This window comes from Nymphaea colorata, chromosome 6 (assembly GCF_008831285.2).
Source record: "Nymphaea colorata isolate Beijing-Zhang1983 chromosome 6, ASM883128v2, whole genome shotgun sequence".
Taxonomy (NCBI): Eukaryota; Viridiplantae; Streptophyta; class Magnoliopsida; order Nymphaeales; family Nymphaeaceae; genus Nymphaea; species Nymphaea colorata.
The window spans coordinates 25,673,558-25,691,532 of NC_045143.1; the positions used below are offsets into that span (position 1 = coordinate 25,673,558).

The 17,975-nt window shown below is 42.1% G+C and overlaps 1 pseudogene; it reads left to right on the top strand.

The window, feature by feature from the left end:
• Nucleotides 1-1,212: 1,212 nt before the first annotated feature.
• Nucleotides 1,213-17,403, top strand: LOC116256649 (cyclin-dependent kinase C-2-like; annotated as a pseudogene).
• The last annotated feature ends 572 nt before the right edge of the window (nt 17,404-17,975 follow it).

Genomic DNA, 17,975 nt, shown 5'->3' on the forward strand with positions numbered 1-17,975 from the left:
ATCGAAGATTTTCTAACCATAAAAAAGACATTGGCTACGAAGCCTATCGAGTCGACTAACGACGCTGCACCATGCTAATCCAAACTTTGGTGGCCTGAAAAGCAATGTAAAGAGGGATATTTTTTATAATTTTTGAAATAAGTTTCCTTGGAAAATAAAATTGCCCGTTAGGAATTTCTCTTCCAGCCCGCGACCATCAGCCTTTCGGCGACACCCGAGCCTTCTCGTTTGGCCAAATAGGTAAGCTTCCACTCCCAGTCTCTCTCCTCTCCCTTTCCCTCTCGCCGCCATCTTTCTCGACTCACCGACCTTCTTCCTTTCTTCTCTTCTCCATTTCTCATTTCCGCGCTCTCCTTTTCGTTCCTTTCCCGAAGCCGTGCAACGGGCGCCACCAGCTCCAGTGACGAGGTCTCCGACCTTCTCAGCCGGGTGAAAAGGTGATGACCTCCTTTTACTCTCTCTGTCTCTCCATCCATGCCTCGCTCTCTCAATACCTCTTTCAATCGGTTTAGGGTTTCAATTGGCACAATGTTTAATTTTGATCGGTTTTGGGCGTCCCTCTATGAACTCTTTTTCTTGGTCCATATCAGTGCGTAAGAAACGAATTTTAATCATGATTTTATTTTCAAAAAACATCATTTATAAGTATCCATGTGATCATATCGGATTAAACTATTGTTTTTAGTTTAAGACGATCAAGGCACCCGCTCACCTATGAATAAAAAATAATAATTATATCAGTAGGGAATATGTTTCTACAAACGTAAACATGAGTGTCATTTTTAATGAAGTGGCTATCAAATTATTGTTGCATTTCATACGACAAATATTTTGACGAAACATGCCCTTTTGGGTTTACAGACATTTCCTGAATATCTCTAGCCTATGCGGCTCGTGGATGGAGAGCCATTCCTGAAGGCTGAGTAAATTACGTTGTTGTTCTTGGATTTACTGGCAAGGCAGCCAAGGTCGTCGCATCCCCGTACTTTCGCTTTCTTCTTCATCCTCTTCGAATTGGGAAATCCCTCTGTGGAAACCGTCTCTGCTTCATCCTCTCCTGTTGACGTGCAGCAGCAGCAGCAGCAGAAGGAGGAGGAGGTGGAGGAGGACGAAGAGGAGGGGAAGAGATTGCTTGAAATAGGCGCGTAAGGCTTACGGTGCTTTCCTTGATGACGCCTCAAGTGGGGGCAGGAGGGTGGGAGGCAGCGACAGATGGCGGCGGCCGCACCCGGGCAGCTGAACCTCGATCAGTCTCCCTCGTGGTGATCGCGGAGCGTCAATTGCTCCGAGAAGCTCGATCAGATCGGTGAGGGCACCTATGGGTAATTCGGAGCGCCACTTTCTCTCCTCTTTTTCAATGATAATTTCTTGCTTTCCTTTCCTATGTTTGGCAGCGATTTGAGCAATTAGTGACACTGGGTGGTCTCTTTTTTGGTGTTCAACTATGTGGGTTTGGTTTTCATGAAATGTCTTGGCCGATTGCCTAAAGTTGGGTTGGGGTTACTTGCGTCTCCTTCGAGGTCTTCAAGAGGCTTTTCACGGCTTTCTTTCTCTGGGTTGATCAACTGTTTATGTTTCTATGTTTCCCTTTTGGACTGGCTATTAGGGTTTTAGTAGATATTACACGAAGAATTTTTTGTTAATGTGTAAAGAGATTTCTTTTTGGTGCTATGCGTTGGTGATCTGCTTCTTGAGTTCACACCGTATGAATTGTAACTGAGAGTATGACCATGGGATAGCCAGGGTTAGGATATTCCATGTGGTTGAATATACGTTCATAGTAACAAAATGGCTGCATTTTCAGTAGCACATAGACGCAGACATCACATAGTTTTTCACAGCCAATAAGAACTCACTGTTAGATGCACGGGATATAGGCATATCAAATTAACATAGAAAGATTTAATGGATAGATATATGGAAAATGGGCATCCATTTTTATTTACAAGCGGTTACCGTTACTCAATAAAATAGGGTCCTGACCCTTGACGTACTATCATGAAGACATCGTAAAAGCTGTGGATTTACACAATGAAAGTTCCATTTGCCCGCTAGAAGGGCATTATTGAACATGTAGTTTTTACTAGCTAGAAGGGGCTCTCAGTAACACTAAAGTTCTTCATTATTAGGAGGAATTGCAGACAAGCTTGCGTGTGCTTCAGACATAGATATGTAGTATCCCTCCCAACATTCTACCAAAAAGTGCTATAACTTTTTAGGCCTACATCTGCTCCTTCAATATCTGGCGACTTGAACTGCTTAAACTTTGAGCTTCTTTCTACCTGAAGGTCTAATAAATTCAAGGAAACTACTTTCATGTTGGGACCAATGGATATGTTCCTTCAGACTTCCAGTTTGAGCCGACAGTATTGAGTCATACTGGTCATAAAATTTGTGTTTATATTTCTTTATCGTATTTTTGAGCTTGTCAGGAACACAAAATAAACCCATATTCACTTGTTGTTATTGAGGCATAGGGCTATTTTTGGTTCTTAATTGTGCTTGTGTTTCCACTGTACAGTGTAAGTGTAAGTCTGTGAAATTGTTAACTGAGATTTTTTGATATTATTTTTCTTTCTTCAATCTTCAATAACCTCCTATTTATGTGCTATCTTTTGGCTAGTTTCTTCTTAAGTTGCCAAAATGCAGATGGAGGCACTTAGATAAACTGGAGAAGCACACCCATATGCATACACATATGCACTAATATACAGAAATAAATGAAAACAAGTAGAACTAATGATATTGTTCTGTGTTCTGGAATTGTCTCTAGCAATTGTTAATTCTTCTAATTCTCAAACTGATTCTTCTCATTGTTCTTGGAAGTGCAGATAAGTGTACATGGCCAGGGAGATGAAAACAAGCGAGGTTGTTGCTTTGAAAAAGATACACATGGACAATGAGAGAGAAGTAGTATGCCCATTAGCTACTTTACTATCTAATAGGACATGTTAACATGGTGGATGCATTTTATTTAGTTTTGACTTTTTTTGTTACAATTGCAGTTTCCTATAACCGCTATACATGAAATCAAAATTTTAAAGAAACTGCATCACGAGAACATCATTCAGTTAAAAGAGATTGTGACATCTCCAGGTTCTATTTCTTCAATAAGGTATTCTTCAATTGTGATGACTTTAGTTGGTCATTGATCTTATATTCCCCATATCTAATTACCAGGACCTAAAAAAGATGAACACAGATGGCCAGGTATTTCTTAGTGCATTTAAAATTCCATTATCGTATTTTTTCCTTTATCTGTTACGTTTTGAAACATTAATTATTGTGCAGATGGCAATAAATACAAGGGAAGCATTTATATGGTATTTGAATACATGGACCATGATTTGACTGGGTTATCAGATAGACCTGGAATGTGGTTTACAGTTCCCCAGATAAAGGCAAACTTCTCTTTAGCTTAAGAAATTCATTTTAACACACTTAATTGTAGATGGCCTAGCTCGATTCTTACCCCTACGTTAGTACTCCATCTGTACAAACAAAAACGCTTATTCTCAAACAAGGTCCATGAACGATCTTTCAAGTCAGATCACAGAAGCGCATCAGCACAAAGTTCAAAACATTGATCACATTACGTACTTATACTTGTAAGACGTGCCGGCACTACAAAAGAAAACAAAACCCAAAACCTTCCCAGTAGGATGTTAGTAAAGCCATCTGATCAACCTGCTGCCCCTGGTCCACCAAAACCTGAAAAAGAAAACAACTGAAGGCTTAGCCTTCGCAGTATGGCAGCAAGCCAGTAAATCCCCAAACCATTTAGGTATGGGCTCGACTATGAGAACAATCATAAAAACGATCTATCATCATGTCGTGTCAGGGCTTAGTCATATCACTTGCCTAGAAGGCCTCTAACATAGACCACGACATGTAGAGGCCACTCAATGGCCTCAGTAACACAATTTCAATCACATGCAAGGCATGCTTAAACATATCATTTCATTCTTATCATTCACATGGACATCAAACACATGCATCACATTCATATACTTTTCATTTTCATTAACCTCAGTGAATTAACAGTTCCTGTGGGTGCAAAAACAGGCACGTGCACACCGCGGGCGGTCTACAGCCGGGAGACAACCCTCGTGGTGGCCCAGAACAGTATGGATCCATTTCACCAGCTGCAGCGGTAGAGCACTCATCCATGGATGTGTGAATTCCAAGGAGAGATACTCAGCCTTCCCTAGGACACCCAGGTTGGGAAGGCGGGAGCCTAATGCTCCAAGCACAATACACAACAGTACCCTGTGGCCTTGCACCGCCTGCGCTCCGAACAAGCGAGACCAGTGGCAAAAGCGGGACGTCTCTAAAACACATGGCCACATCTCACTGGTCTATCATCTCTTATTCATTCTTAGTTAACATTATGGAAACACAATCACAAAATGACCAGCTAGCTCATGAGGTTAGTTCACTCCTCGAGAGCACCCATACCTCCAAATGCCTCCACACAAGGGCTACATAAATAATTTACTTTCTTAGCTAACCGTCATAGCAATACGAGTAAAACTACCCTCCAATTCATTCATTTGCATCATTGCCCACGGCAATGTGCATGCAACAAAACACAACATTCACATCAATTATCACATCTTTGAAAACCTTAGCCAAACCATAGAGAGTAGTCTCGATCTGTGATTGGCTCGTAGCTGTCCTATGCAGTTATCATTCTAAGATGTTTTCTAATGCACAATTGAGGTCGAGGAGACGCTCAACTCGATACCCCACCTCATCTGTCCTAAACAATTATCAATTCCAGCATGCATATGTAAATCCGTCACATTTCCAAAACAAACTACTAATAGGCTTTCAAAACAATTCATATCATATATCAAATCATGTGCATGCATACATACATTCATTCACAAAACAATCAATCAATTCACATCACAATCCTAGGATCCCACGATCCTAGGAACACACATTCACACATTTGCCCCAGGCATGGATTTGCCTCGAATGCCTCCATACCTGTGGCGCACTCACAAAACTCTTCAAAATGCCTCGAGCTTCGAATCTGGTAGCTCAAGGTCGACGGGATGTGCTCAGTGTACCTGCAGACATAAACAAAAGTTAAGATTTTTAATAATTAGCTTATCGATCCAAACAAATATAAAACAAAATCATTGAGGCACATATCATCGCCTCAAGAAGGTGTCGATGGGTATTGTCGACCTACAAGCCCTCTAATAGGCCACTTCCCAACTTCTTGCCGCTGCCACCAAACGTCAAAACCCAATGCTTCGATCAATCCATCCTTAACACATTCTTAAATCCTTTCTATAGTTAAAGCGTCTTCCCCACAAATACACACAATTTACATGTTCTTCTCCAACTAACACCGCAATACGCCCGTTGACAAAAGCTTGTGCCACATGCTCATCAAAACGATTCTAAATCTTCTTACACACATCAAATCTCTACCATGCTTCCCTATTGCTTCGAAAATTAACCCATCATACCTAAATGACCATTATAGACATGAATCAACTCTTCTCCAACATAATCTTGTACTTTCCCCAAAAAGCAAAGTCGCTAACATGCATCCCAAATCATCAATTCTACCTTCTAGCATGCTCAAACAATAATTATACGTTTTTCAAAAGAAAATATACAATAAAATAGGCTCAATTACGCCTTGCTCACCCCAAATCAAGAGTATAGACTGCTGCAATCCTTCCGGCAGCCACGTCACGAGTTCAAGTGATCTTCAAACAGCCAAAACCTCTCACTGCCGCCTCTATCAATGCATCCCAGCCACTGGTATGAGGGGAAATCTGCGCCCCCAAGCTGCAAGTCGACTTAAAAGGCCATAAAAGAGTCAAAAATCGACCAAAGGTAGTTCCAAACAGGAATCTGTCATTAGGAGAGGCCCACAGTAGTGGTATGGGCACCTGAAAAGAATGAAAGAAAGGGGCACTGACAGAGAGGGGAGACAAAGAGAGGGAGGGTTCAGACAGAAATGGGGAAGAAGGCCAGTGAGGGTGAGAGTGCGTGAGAGAAGAGAGAGAGCAGGTGGGAGAGTGAGGGTGCTGACAGAGAGAGGCAGACAGAAGAGAGAGACGTGAGTGTGCAGAGAGGGGAGAGAAACGACAACAACAACAAAAAATGGAGGGGGGGGGGGGGGGGGGTTTAAGGGCTGCGCAAGAGGGAGGAGGAGAGGAAGGAAGAAGATGAGAGAAGACACAAAGAGGCAAGGGGACGACAGGGCTCACCCCAAGCACCACCACCGTCGTCACCGCCGCCGACACTGTCGCCTTCTTCTTCTTCTTCTGTGAGTTGCGGTCGTGGCTAAGGGAGAGACGAAGAGGGGAAAGGAGGGAGAAGGAAAAACGAGGGAGGAGAGGGCGGTGTCGGGCTCCTGTCGCACGTGGAGTTCGGGTCCGAGTTTGGACCCTGACCCGACCCATCCTGCAAATGTCGAGCGTTACATCCTTGAAATTTAGATCATACCTTAATGCAAGAACAAGTGTGGATATTTCTTCCGCATGTCCTCCTCAGGTTCCCATGTGCTCTCCTTCAATCCATGGTACTGTCATTCCACCTTCACTAAAGGAATTCTCTTCATGCGAAGTACTTACTCTTTTTGATCCACAATTCTAATAGGCTTTTCTTCAATTGTCAAATCATTTTGCACTTGAATACCTTGAAAGTCAATCACATATGTAGGATCTGGTACATATTTTCGAAGCATGGAAACATGGAAAACATCATGAACATTACTCAAATTAAGAGGTAGTGCCAATCTATGCCACCTCTCCAATCTTCTCTAAGATTTCAAAAGGTCCTACGAACCTTGGGCTCAACTTTCCCTACGTACCAAAACAAAAACGCCTTTAGTAGGTGAAATCTTCAAGAACACATGATCACCAACCTCAAAAGCCAACTCTCTACGTCGAATGTTGGCATAGCTTTTCTGTCTACTCTGAGCAGTTAACAACTTTCTCCTTATCAATTGCACTTGGTCGGTGTAGTGTTGTAATATTAAAGGGGTCTCAATCTTACCATCACCCAAATCGATCAAACAAGCTGGCGATCTACATGGCCTTCCATACAAAACCTCAAAAGGTGTCATCCCAGTATTAGAGTGGTAACTGTTATTATATGCAAATTCTACCAATTTCACATGTTTATCCCATTTTCCTTTTCACTCTAAGACACATGCACACAATATATCCTCTAAGGTTTGAATAGTCCTCTCAGATTGCTTATCAGTTTGAGGGTGGAACGGTGTGCTCAGCTTAAGCTTGGTACCCAATGCCTTTTGCAATTGCCCCCAAAATCTAGAGGTAAGACGTGGATCTCGATCCGTGATGATAGACTTTGGCACTCCATGCAATCTTATTATCTCACCAATATATAACTTTGCGAGACTTTCCAAGGACTGACTGATTCAGATTGGTAGAAAATGGGCTGACTTCGTAAGTCGATCGACAATCACCCATATGACATCATGTTGTCTTCTGGTGTGAGGCAACCCGACCACAAAATCCATCGTAATGTCTTTTCATTTCTACACTGGGATATCTATTCTTTGCAACAAGCCTCCTGGCCGCTGATGCTCTACTTTGACCCGCTGGCAAACTAAGCACTTTGCTTCATATTCTGTAATTTCACGCTTCATTCTAGGCCACCAAAAATTTCTCTTCATATCCTGAAACATCTTTGTACTGTCAGGGTGTATAGAAAACTTAGATTTATGAGCTTCATTAAGCAACTGACGCTTCACCCCTTCATCTCTAGGGACCCATAATCTTTGTCGAAACCGCAATGAACCATCTTTATCTTGATACCAAGAAAAATCCGTCTTCTTGCTTTCTTCCATGTTCTTAGCAAATTCGGGATCTTCCTTTTGCTTCATTATAAGCTCTTCCATCAAAGGATGCCGTATCAAGGCCGTCATCGTTGCATTGTTCTTGTCATAGAGGTAAGGTTGTAAGCTATCACATCTTGCAACAATATCCAAGAACGAGTCAACATACTGCACATTGTTGCCTTAGCATGTCTGCTCAAAGCATCAACCACCACATTCGCCCTGCCCAGATGATATGATATGGTGAAATCTCAATCCATCTTCTTTGCCTCAAGTTGAGATCCTTTTGGGAGAATATATACTTCAATGACTTGTGATCTGTAAACACCTCAAATATTGCACCATAGAGATAGTGTCTCCACATCTTCAATGCGAACACAACTGCTCCCAACTCCAAATCATGACTGGGATAGTGTTGCTCATGTGTCTTCAACTGCCTTGATGCATAAGCCACTACACAGCCATGTTGCATCAATACACACCCAAAACTGATTCTTGATGCATCTGTGTACACTACAAAACCAGAATGACCTGATGGCAGCGTCAGAATAGGGGAAGTAGTAAGCTTGTCCTTCAGAGTTTGAAAACTCTTCTCACACACTTCATTCCAAACGAACTTCACTCCTTTTCTTAATAGCTTAGTAATGGGCGTAGCTATTTTCGAAAAGTCTTGTATGAACCTGCGATTGTATCCTGTCAATCCCAAAAAGCTTCTAACATCAGTTACACTGCACGGCGTCCTCCAGTCCTGTATAGCCGACACCTTAGCCTGGTCAACGGAAACTCCATCCTTCGAGATCACATGACCAAGGAAGTTTACCTTCTCTAGCCAAAATTCACATTTTGAGTATTTGGCATATAACTTATGCTTGCGCAAAATGCTCAACATGCTCCTTAAATGATCCCTGTGCCCTGCCTCACTATCTGAGTACACCAGAATTTCATCAACAAAAACAATAACAAAACGATCTAAGTAGTCATGAAAGACTCGATTCATGAGGTCCATAAATGTTGCGGGAGCATTGATCAACCCAAAAGGCATGACCCTAAATTCATAATGTCCATATCTAGTTCAAAAAGTAGTCTTAGAAACATCTTCCTCCCGTATCAAGAGTTGATGATACCCTGTCTTCATATCGATCTTGGAGAAAACCTTTGCATTCTTAAGTTGATCAAATAAATCTTCAATTCTTGGAAGCGGATACTTATTCTTGATGGTGACTTGATTTAACATATGGTAATCTATGCACAAGCGCATCGTCTCATCTTTCTTCTTAACAAACAATACAGGTGCTCCCCAAGGTGACACACTAGATCGGATGAAGCTCTTGTCTAAGAGCTCCTGCAGTTGCTTCTTCAATTCTTCTAACTCAGATGGTGCCATATGGTAGGGTGCCTTAGAAATGGGAGTTGTCCCTGGCAGCAACTCTATCTTGAACTCTACTTCTCGCGTTAGAGGCAAACTTGACAGTTCCTCAGGGAATACATCTGGGTACTCACTCACAATGGCAACATCCTGCAACCTCACTGGTTCAGTCTCATTGGTCAACACATTGACCAAGAAAGCAACACTTCCATTTTCTATTAAACGTTTAGCCTTCAATGCAGACACCATTATCTTATCAGTTCGACTAGCTTTACGAGCATGGAATTCCACAGGTTGCATCTATTAGTCAACAACTGTATCAGCTTCTTCCTGTAATCTATATTGGCATAATGCGCATAAAGCCAATCCATGCTCAAAATCACATCGAATTCACTTAGACTTATGATCACCTACTATGCAGGTAAGTGATGTTGATGGATATCCACGTCCACATCAGGTAGATACTCACGACAAGACTCCTGAGCATGCATAGGGCTAACGACTTTTAAAACATATGGCATCTCCATAGCCGACACTTCTAGTGAAGTAGCAAATCAACTAGATATAAATGAATGAGTCGCCCCTACATCCAACAACACTTTAACAATATGAGAACCAATAAGTAAAGTACCTTCAACAAGGTCGTGAGCCTGAAGCTCCTCTACAGTAGTCGCATAGACACGTCCAGTCGTCTGTCGTGCGTTAGAAGGACCGGCCTCAGGCTTCCTCAACTCTCTTTCTTTCTTTAAGGGGCAATCCTTGATGAAGTGCCCCATCCCTCCACAGTGTAAGCAAGCTCCGATCACTCGATAGCACGGCTTCCCGAGGTGCACATGTGAGAAAGTGGGACACTTCGGTGAGGTCGGAGAGGCCACTGACCCCTGTGTGGTCTCACTACAGATTGGCCTGTTCCGCCTGAATGTTCTGTCATCACGCCTCTCATAAGGCATTGCCCTGCCTGCAAAGTGTTGGTGCAAGACTTGTGTTCGCCCACCGTGTGAGTGCTGGCCTGCCTTCTTGTGGTGGTCTTTCTGTGTCCTTGCCCAGTCCTCTTCTATACATCTCGCCATGGTGACCGCCTCGTCCAAGTCACGAGGTCTGCTTGTCAAAACTTTGCTTCGTAATCCATCCCGCAGCCCACGCATAAACTTTCCTGCTCTAGCCTCATCTGTAGTGTAAAGGTGCGGGCAATACACCTCCAAGTGTCGATATTTCATAATGTATTCTTCCAAGCTCAGCTGATTCCGCTGCATATCAGGAAACTCTTGCATTTTCTTGTCTCTGGCATGCACTGAAAAGTAAGTGCTGAAGAAGGAATTTCTAAACTGCTTCCAAGAGATTGACAGTTGGCCCGCAAACCGGATCTCACTAGTCGATCGCCACCAATTCTTAGCATCACCCTTCAACAGATAAGAGCCATAGTTCACTTTGTCTTCTTTTGGCATCTTCAAAAGCCCAAAGATGCGTTCAACTTCCTCAATCCACTCTTTTGCCTTGTCTGGATTGCCTTCCTGTAAAGACAGGAGCCGCATTGCCATAAACTGGTTGTATGTCACCGTCGTTGCCTTCTCCTGAAATGGCGCAGTGGTGTCTCCTGAAGGAGATGCATTGCTCCTCTGATTATTGACCATCGACTGTACAATAGAGGTCAGTGGTTTGTAACGTTGTCAACATTATGGTCTCTTGATCCACTGGTGGAGTCTACCTTGGTGGGGTTTGAGCACCCCCACCTATTTGGGCATACTGGTGTCCTGACGTACTGTCATCCTGTGGGATAAGCGCATCAGAATGGGCTGGGCTTGGCTCTCTTTGTGCCTCTGTAGACGGCCCAGCTCGCTTCTTACCCTACGTTGGTACTCCATCTGTACAAACAAAAACCCTCATTCTCAAACAAGGTCCATGAACGATCTTTCATGTCAGATCACAGAAGCGCATCAACACAAAGTTTAAAACATCGATCACATTACGTACTTATACTTATAAAATTAAAACTACAATAGCAATTTAATCAAATAATTGCATACCTGGGCAACATGGCTTCACAGATAGGTTTTAACTCACGTTCATAGTGGGGTTTGCCATAGCTCTGATACCAAAGTTGTCACACCCCAACCTTTTGACCTTCTAACAAAACTTTTTTCTAGACATAAAGCATTGAGGTGTGACGACACAACAATTCAAAAAGAGATGAGCCAAACAATTCAAAACAATGGGGCGAACTTTCATTTATATAATAATTTTAATTCATACAAAATCACAATTATGTGTATGATAAAAATGCCCCAAACCATATAATTGATGTCTAACAAAAACAAAACATCAATACAATCAAACCAAGAAGTGCCGACACTATAAAACAAAACAAAACTCAAAACCTCACCAGTAGGACATGAGTAAAGCCATCCGATCAACTTGCTACCCCTGGTCCACCAAAACCTGAAAAAGAAAACAACTGAAGGCTTAGCCTTCGCAGTATGGCAGCAACCCAGTAAATCCCCAAACCCTTTAGGTATGAGCTCAACTATGAGAATAATCATAAAAATGATCTATCATCATGTTGTGTCAGAGCTTATTCATATCACTTGCCTAGAAGGCATCTAACATAGACCACAACATGTAGAGGTCACTCAATGGCCTCAGTAGCACAATTTCAATCACATGCAAGGCATGCTTAAACATATCATTTCATTCATATCATTGACATACACATCAAACACATGGATCACATTCATATACTTTTCATTTTTATTAACTTCAGTGAATTAACAGTTCCTATGGGTGCAAACACAGGCACGTGCACACCACGGGCGGCCTGTAGCTGATAGACAACCCACATGGTTGCCCAGAACAGTATGGATCCATTTCACCCGCTGCAGCGGTAGAGCAGTCATCCATGGATGTGTGAATTCTAAGGAGAGATACTCAGTCTTCCCTAGGACACCCAGGTTGAGAAGGCGGGAGCCCAACGCTCCAAGCACAACACACAACAGTACCTTAGGGCCTTGCACCGCCTGCGCTCCGAACAGGCGAAACAGTGGCAAAAGCGGGACGTCTCCCAAACACATGGCCACATCCCATTGGCCTATCGTCTTTTATTCATTCTTAGTTAACATTGTGGAAATACAATCACAAAATGACCAGCTAGCTCATGAGGTTGGTTCACTCCTCCAGGGCACCCATACCTCCAAATGCCTCCACACGAGGGCTACACATATAATTTACTTTTTTAGTTGGCCGTCATAGCAATACGAGTACAACTACCCTCCAATTCATTCATTTGCTTCATTGCCCACAGCAATATGCATGCAACAAAACACAACATTCACATCAATCACATCTTTGAAAACCTTAGCCAAACCATAGAAAGTAGTCTCGACTTGTGATTGGCTCGTAGCTGTCCTATGCAGTTATCATTCTAGGATGCTTTATAATGCACAATTGGGGTCGAGGGGACGCTCAACTCGATACCTCACCTCATCTATCCTAAACAGTTATCAATTTTAGCATGCACATGCAAATGCGTCACATTTTCAAAACAAACTACTAATAGCCTTTCAAAACAATTCATATCATATATCAAATAATGTGCATGCATACATACATTCATTCACATCACAATCCTAGGATCCCACGATCCTAAGAACACACATTCACACATTTGCCCCAGGCAGGGATTTGCCTGGAATGCTGCCATACCTGTGGCGCACTCACAAAACTCTTCAAAATGTCTCGAGCTTCGAATCTGGTAGCTCAAGGTCGACGGGACGTGCCCAGTGTACCTGTAGACATAAACAAAAGATAAGATTTCTACTAGTTAGTTTATCGATCCAAACAAATATAAAACAAAATCATTGAGGCACATGTCATTGCCTCAAGAAGGTGTCGATAGGTAGTGTCGACCTACAAGCTCTCTAATAGGCCACTTCCCAACTTCTTGCCGTTGCCACCAAAGTCAAAACACAATGTTTCGATCAATCCATCCTTAACACATTCTTAAATGCTTTCTATAGTTAAAGCGTCTTCCCCACAAATACACCCAATTTACATGTTCTTGTCCAACTAACACCACAATACACCCATTGACAAAAGCTTGTGCCACATGCTCATCAAAACGATTCTAAATCTTCTCACCCACATCAAATCTATACCATGCTTCCCTATTGCTTCGAAAATTAACCCATCATACTTAAATGATCATTATAGACATGAATCAACGCTTCTCCAACATAATCCTACACTTTTCCCAAAAAGCAACGTCGCTGACATGCATCTCAAATCATCAATTCTACCTTCTAACATGCTCAAACAACAATTATACATGTTTCAAAGAGAAATATACAATAAAATAGGCTCAATTACGCCTTGCTCACCCCAAATCAAGAGTCTAGACTGCTGCAATCCTTTTGGCAGCCACCTCATGAGTTCAAGTGATCTTCAAACAGCCAAAACCTCTCACTGCTGCCTCCATCAATGCATCCCAGTCACTGGTATGAGGGGAAATATGCACCCCCAAGCGGCAAGTCGACTTAAAAGGCCATAAAAGAGTCAAAGATCGACCAAAGAGAGTTCCAAACAGGAATATGTCATTAGGAGAGGCCCACGGTAATGGTGTGGGCAGCTGAAAAGAATGACAGAAAGGGGCGCTGACAGAGAGGGGAAACAGAGAGAGGGAGGGTTCAGACAGAAATCGAGAAGAAGGCCAGTGAGGGTGGGAGTGCGTGAGAGGAAAGAGAGCAGGTGGGAGAGTGAGGGTGTTGACAGAGAGAGGCGGACAGAAGAGAGAGACGTGAGTGTGCAGGGGGAGAGAAATGACAACAACAAAAAAAATGGAAGGGGGGGTGGGGGGGGGGCTGCGCTAGAGGGAGGAGGAGAGGAAGGAAAAAGAGGAGAGAAGAGACAAAGAGGTGAGGGGATGATAGGGCTCACCCCAAGCGCCGACACCGTCGCCTTCTTCTTCTTCTCTGAGCTGCAGTCATGGCTAAGGGAGAGACGAAGGGGGGAAACGAGGGAGAAGGAAAAACAAGGGAGGAGAGGGCGTTGTCGGGCTCCTGTCGCATGTGGAGTTCGGGTCCGGGTCTGGACCCTGACCCGAGCCGTCCTGCAAATGCCGAGCGTTACATGAACTATGTGGATCACCAGATGAGGTTAACTGGCCGGGAGTTTCAAAGATTACTTGGTACAATAATTTCAAGCCTTCAAATCCAATGAAGAGGCGCCTTAGAGATGTTTTTAAGCAGTAAGTACAAAACATATGAATCTGGTTTACAATGATTTATAGTGAAAATTTGTTTTGAGGAAATGTTTTTTTCACATTTGCTTTTTTTATGTTGTGATTGTGTAGTTTTGTGGTTTATCAGTGCTTTACCACCTTATTATTGTTATTGTTTCCCGTTTATATAGAGGTATTGTGCACCTGAAATGCAGTTATTTTTGCTATCAGCTTTGATCGACATGCTTTGGAGTTGTTGGAGCGGATGCTAACTCTTGACCCATCTCAGGTATCATCTTGCTATGTTCTCAGAGTTTTGGAGGTTTGAACTTTTGTGACAAATGATTTAGTGTATGGATGTGAGTTCTGGCAAGTGGGAGTAGCAAACCTACTCCTTGAATTCTTATAATTATTAAGTGGTGAGTCCTGCTCCAGATCTGAACGTCCTTGCAAAACGAATGACACTCTACAAATAACTTTGCAAGTTTGGCCTTGGGTGTCCTTAGCAGTTTTAGTGTCAGCTTTACTATAGACTTATCAAGTTCTTAAGTTTCTAACTTTGGGCTCCCAAGGGAGTTAATCTCTTTCTTGTTTTGATAGTGATCTCGCTAGTTTCCCCAAGTTTGGAGAACAAGGCTTTTACTTCTTATTTGTTAAGTAGCTTTGTGCATGTAAATGTCTTTATTTCTAGATAGGGCATTATCTCTTATTTGTGGATTCTAATGATAGAATCATCACAAACTCCAAAATCAAATGAACCATGAACTAGTATTTCCTTGGATTTCCTTTTGCAGCAAAAAGAGATGAAGGTTTTACGCTTTTTTTTTTGTTAGTCTTGCAAAGGCCTCTCTCTCTCTCTCTCTCTCTCTCTCTCTCTCTTTTTCTCTCTCTCTGTGGTGCTGAAAAGGAAAGACTTCCTATATTAAGTTACTAAAGAAACATGAATAATAACCTTTACAAGACTTTTCCAAGTTGAGGTTTTTTTGAGTTAATATTTATTGTTCTAATTTATTTTCTACAAAAAATCATACATGATACTTGGCCATTGAATTGTCCAGTCATATAAAAATATTTCTATTGTTGGCCTCCAAGCTTCTTTTGTTTGGTACCATGTCTTTTTTGCAAGCCACTTGTGGTGATGAGAGTAATATAAGAAAAATCTTTGGGAGTTATGTAGTTCTCTGCCCATCATCATTGTCGAGTTACTATTTCAGACTGCATTTGTGAACAGGAGTGTCAAGAGGTGAGGTTGTGGCACTAAAGCATTTGATGACTGCTTCACTTGATTCTAAAAGTATTGCTGCTAGTGCTTTTGATAGCTTTCTGGAAAATTATGAATTACCCAACTAGCGTCCTGTTCATCTACCAAAATGAAATAACTGTGATGTATATGACATGAAAGTGATACCTGGCATTTCAATGTATTTACAGTTTTGTTTCTTCCCAAATATGGAAATGTACATTCAAACTTCTCTATGACTTAAAAATGACAAAGGGAATCTGTGTTTCTTGAGAAAATTATGGTCTATTTTTGAACTTGTCCTTGTCTGGTGGAAGGTTATTGGAAGAATGTTGCCAGCAATTGTTCAGCATTCAGTGTTGTCAAATCTTGTTTCTAGAACAGGCTGGACTTAAGGAGCTAAGGTTTAGAACGATTGTTGCTATGATGTCCAGCTAGTGAACAGTTAATCCGACTAGCCAACTAATCAGTTCCCTGCTAAGTCACATGTGAATGGGGATATGGTCCCTGTACTCCCCATACCATAGATGCAGCACTGCGTTTAAGGGACATATCTGGATATCCCTTTTTTCTTTTAAACATTTTTTTGGTTAAAATTGAAAAAGGAAGGGCAGGAAGGGAGAGAGAGATAACTTACTATAAACCTGAATGGTTTTCAATGAGAGAGAGAGAGAGAGCGAGAGAGAGAGAGAGAGAGAGAGAGAGAGAGAGGAAAAGGGCACACACTGAAAATCTTTTTGCTTGAACGGTGGTTCCCTTTATTTCTTATAACTTTCTAAAATTTCTCTTCGAATTTGTCAGGTAGAATTCTATTATTCTACATATTGAAATACTGGGTGCATTTTCTGTTTCGATCTGCATTCTGTGTCTCGTTATTTATATTTACAAGAGGTTCTTAAGCTGCTTTGAAGTCAAAACTAGAGACTAGAGTTAGATATGTTGGTACCACTCCTTCCTCCTAGCTATGATATTTATATGGTTGAGATTGTATTCTTCCTTGATGTTCTTGCATTTCTCCAGTTTTTATCTTTTCTTCTTGAAGTTTGTCCACTAATGGTTTCATTTTCTTATTTTCAGAGGATATATGCAAAAGACGCACTTGATGCTGAGTATTTCTGGTGTGATCCGTTGCCATGTGACCCGAAAAGGTACAAAATCTTTTGTTCATGCCAAGTGTCACAATTGATGGCCTTCTAATAGCTGGTTCTGGCCTTCCTATTAGTTTACCCAAATACCAGTCATCTCATGTGTTCCAAACCAAGAAGAAAAGACAACAGCAAAGGCAGCACGAAGAAACAGCCAAGAGGCAAAAATTATAGCATCCTCAGCAGCATCAACGTTTGCCACAAATTCAGTAGCCAGGCCAACCGCATATGCAAATCAGGCCTGGCCCTAACCAATGCCCCACCTCAAGTTGTTGCTGGGCCAAGTCACCACTACAATAAGCCTCGGGGACCTCCAGGAGGACAGAACAGGTATCCTCAAGGCGAAAATCCAAGTGGTGGATACAATCCAAATCGTGGTGGCCAAGCTGGTGGATATGCTACTGGACCTTATCCACCTCAAGGCTGAAGTCCTGTTTATGTTGGAACCAATATGCCTGGAGGTGGCCGTCCTAGATCTGGAGCTGGTGCCTATGGCGTCGGGCTCTAAATTATCCCCAATCAGGTCCATATGGCAATTCAGGTACTGGTCGAGCACCCAACATGATGGGTGGTAATTGGAATCCACAATATGGTTGGCCACAGTAGTCAAGAATCAAACTGAAGCATGATCTGTTCAATATATCTGTGCACTTGACTGGTGATCCTACATTCTGAAGAGAAGGGCTCTACCAGGGACTTCCGCTTTCACCTCAAGTGGGTCGATGGGAATTGGTTTAATGCACCAGAGGTATTCCTACAAACCAGTGTTGGATATTTAAGAATACCCCTTGACCTAGATTTAATTCACGCACTTGTTTTCAGTTTTATATGGAGAAAGAGGAGATGGTTAGGTATTTCATTACTACGCTGCTCTTTTATCCTGCAAACAGAAATAGGGAAACAAGAATGTGTGATTTTTTCTTCGATGTTTATCATAGCTTGACTGGCGATGATGAACTTGTAAGTATATGGATGGGATATGTGGGTTTTGTCTTGTGACTAGAATCTTCGTAGTAGCTATGCAGTCCAATTTCATGATATTCCTGGTTTACTTTTTGTAAGTTCAAATATCATGCCATAGTCGTAATTACTCACCATTACAGTTTTTTTTATTGTATTTACATGCCTCGGGGCACGTAATTTTTTTTTTAGTTGAATTGCATGCTCCAAGTACAATT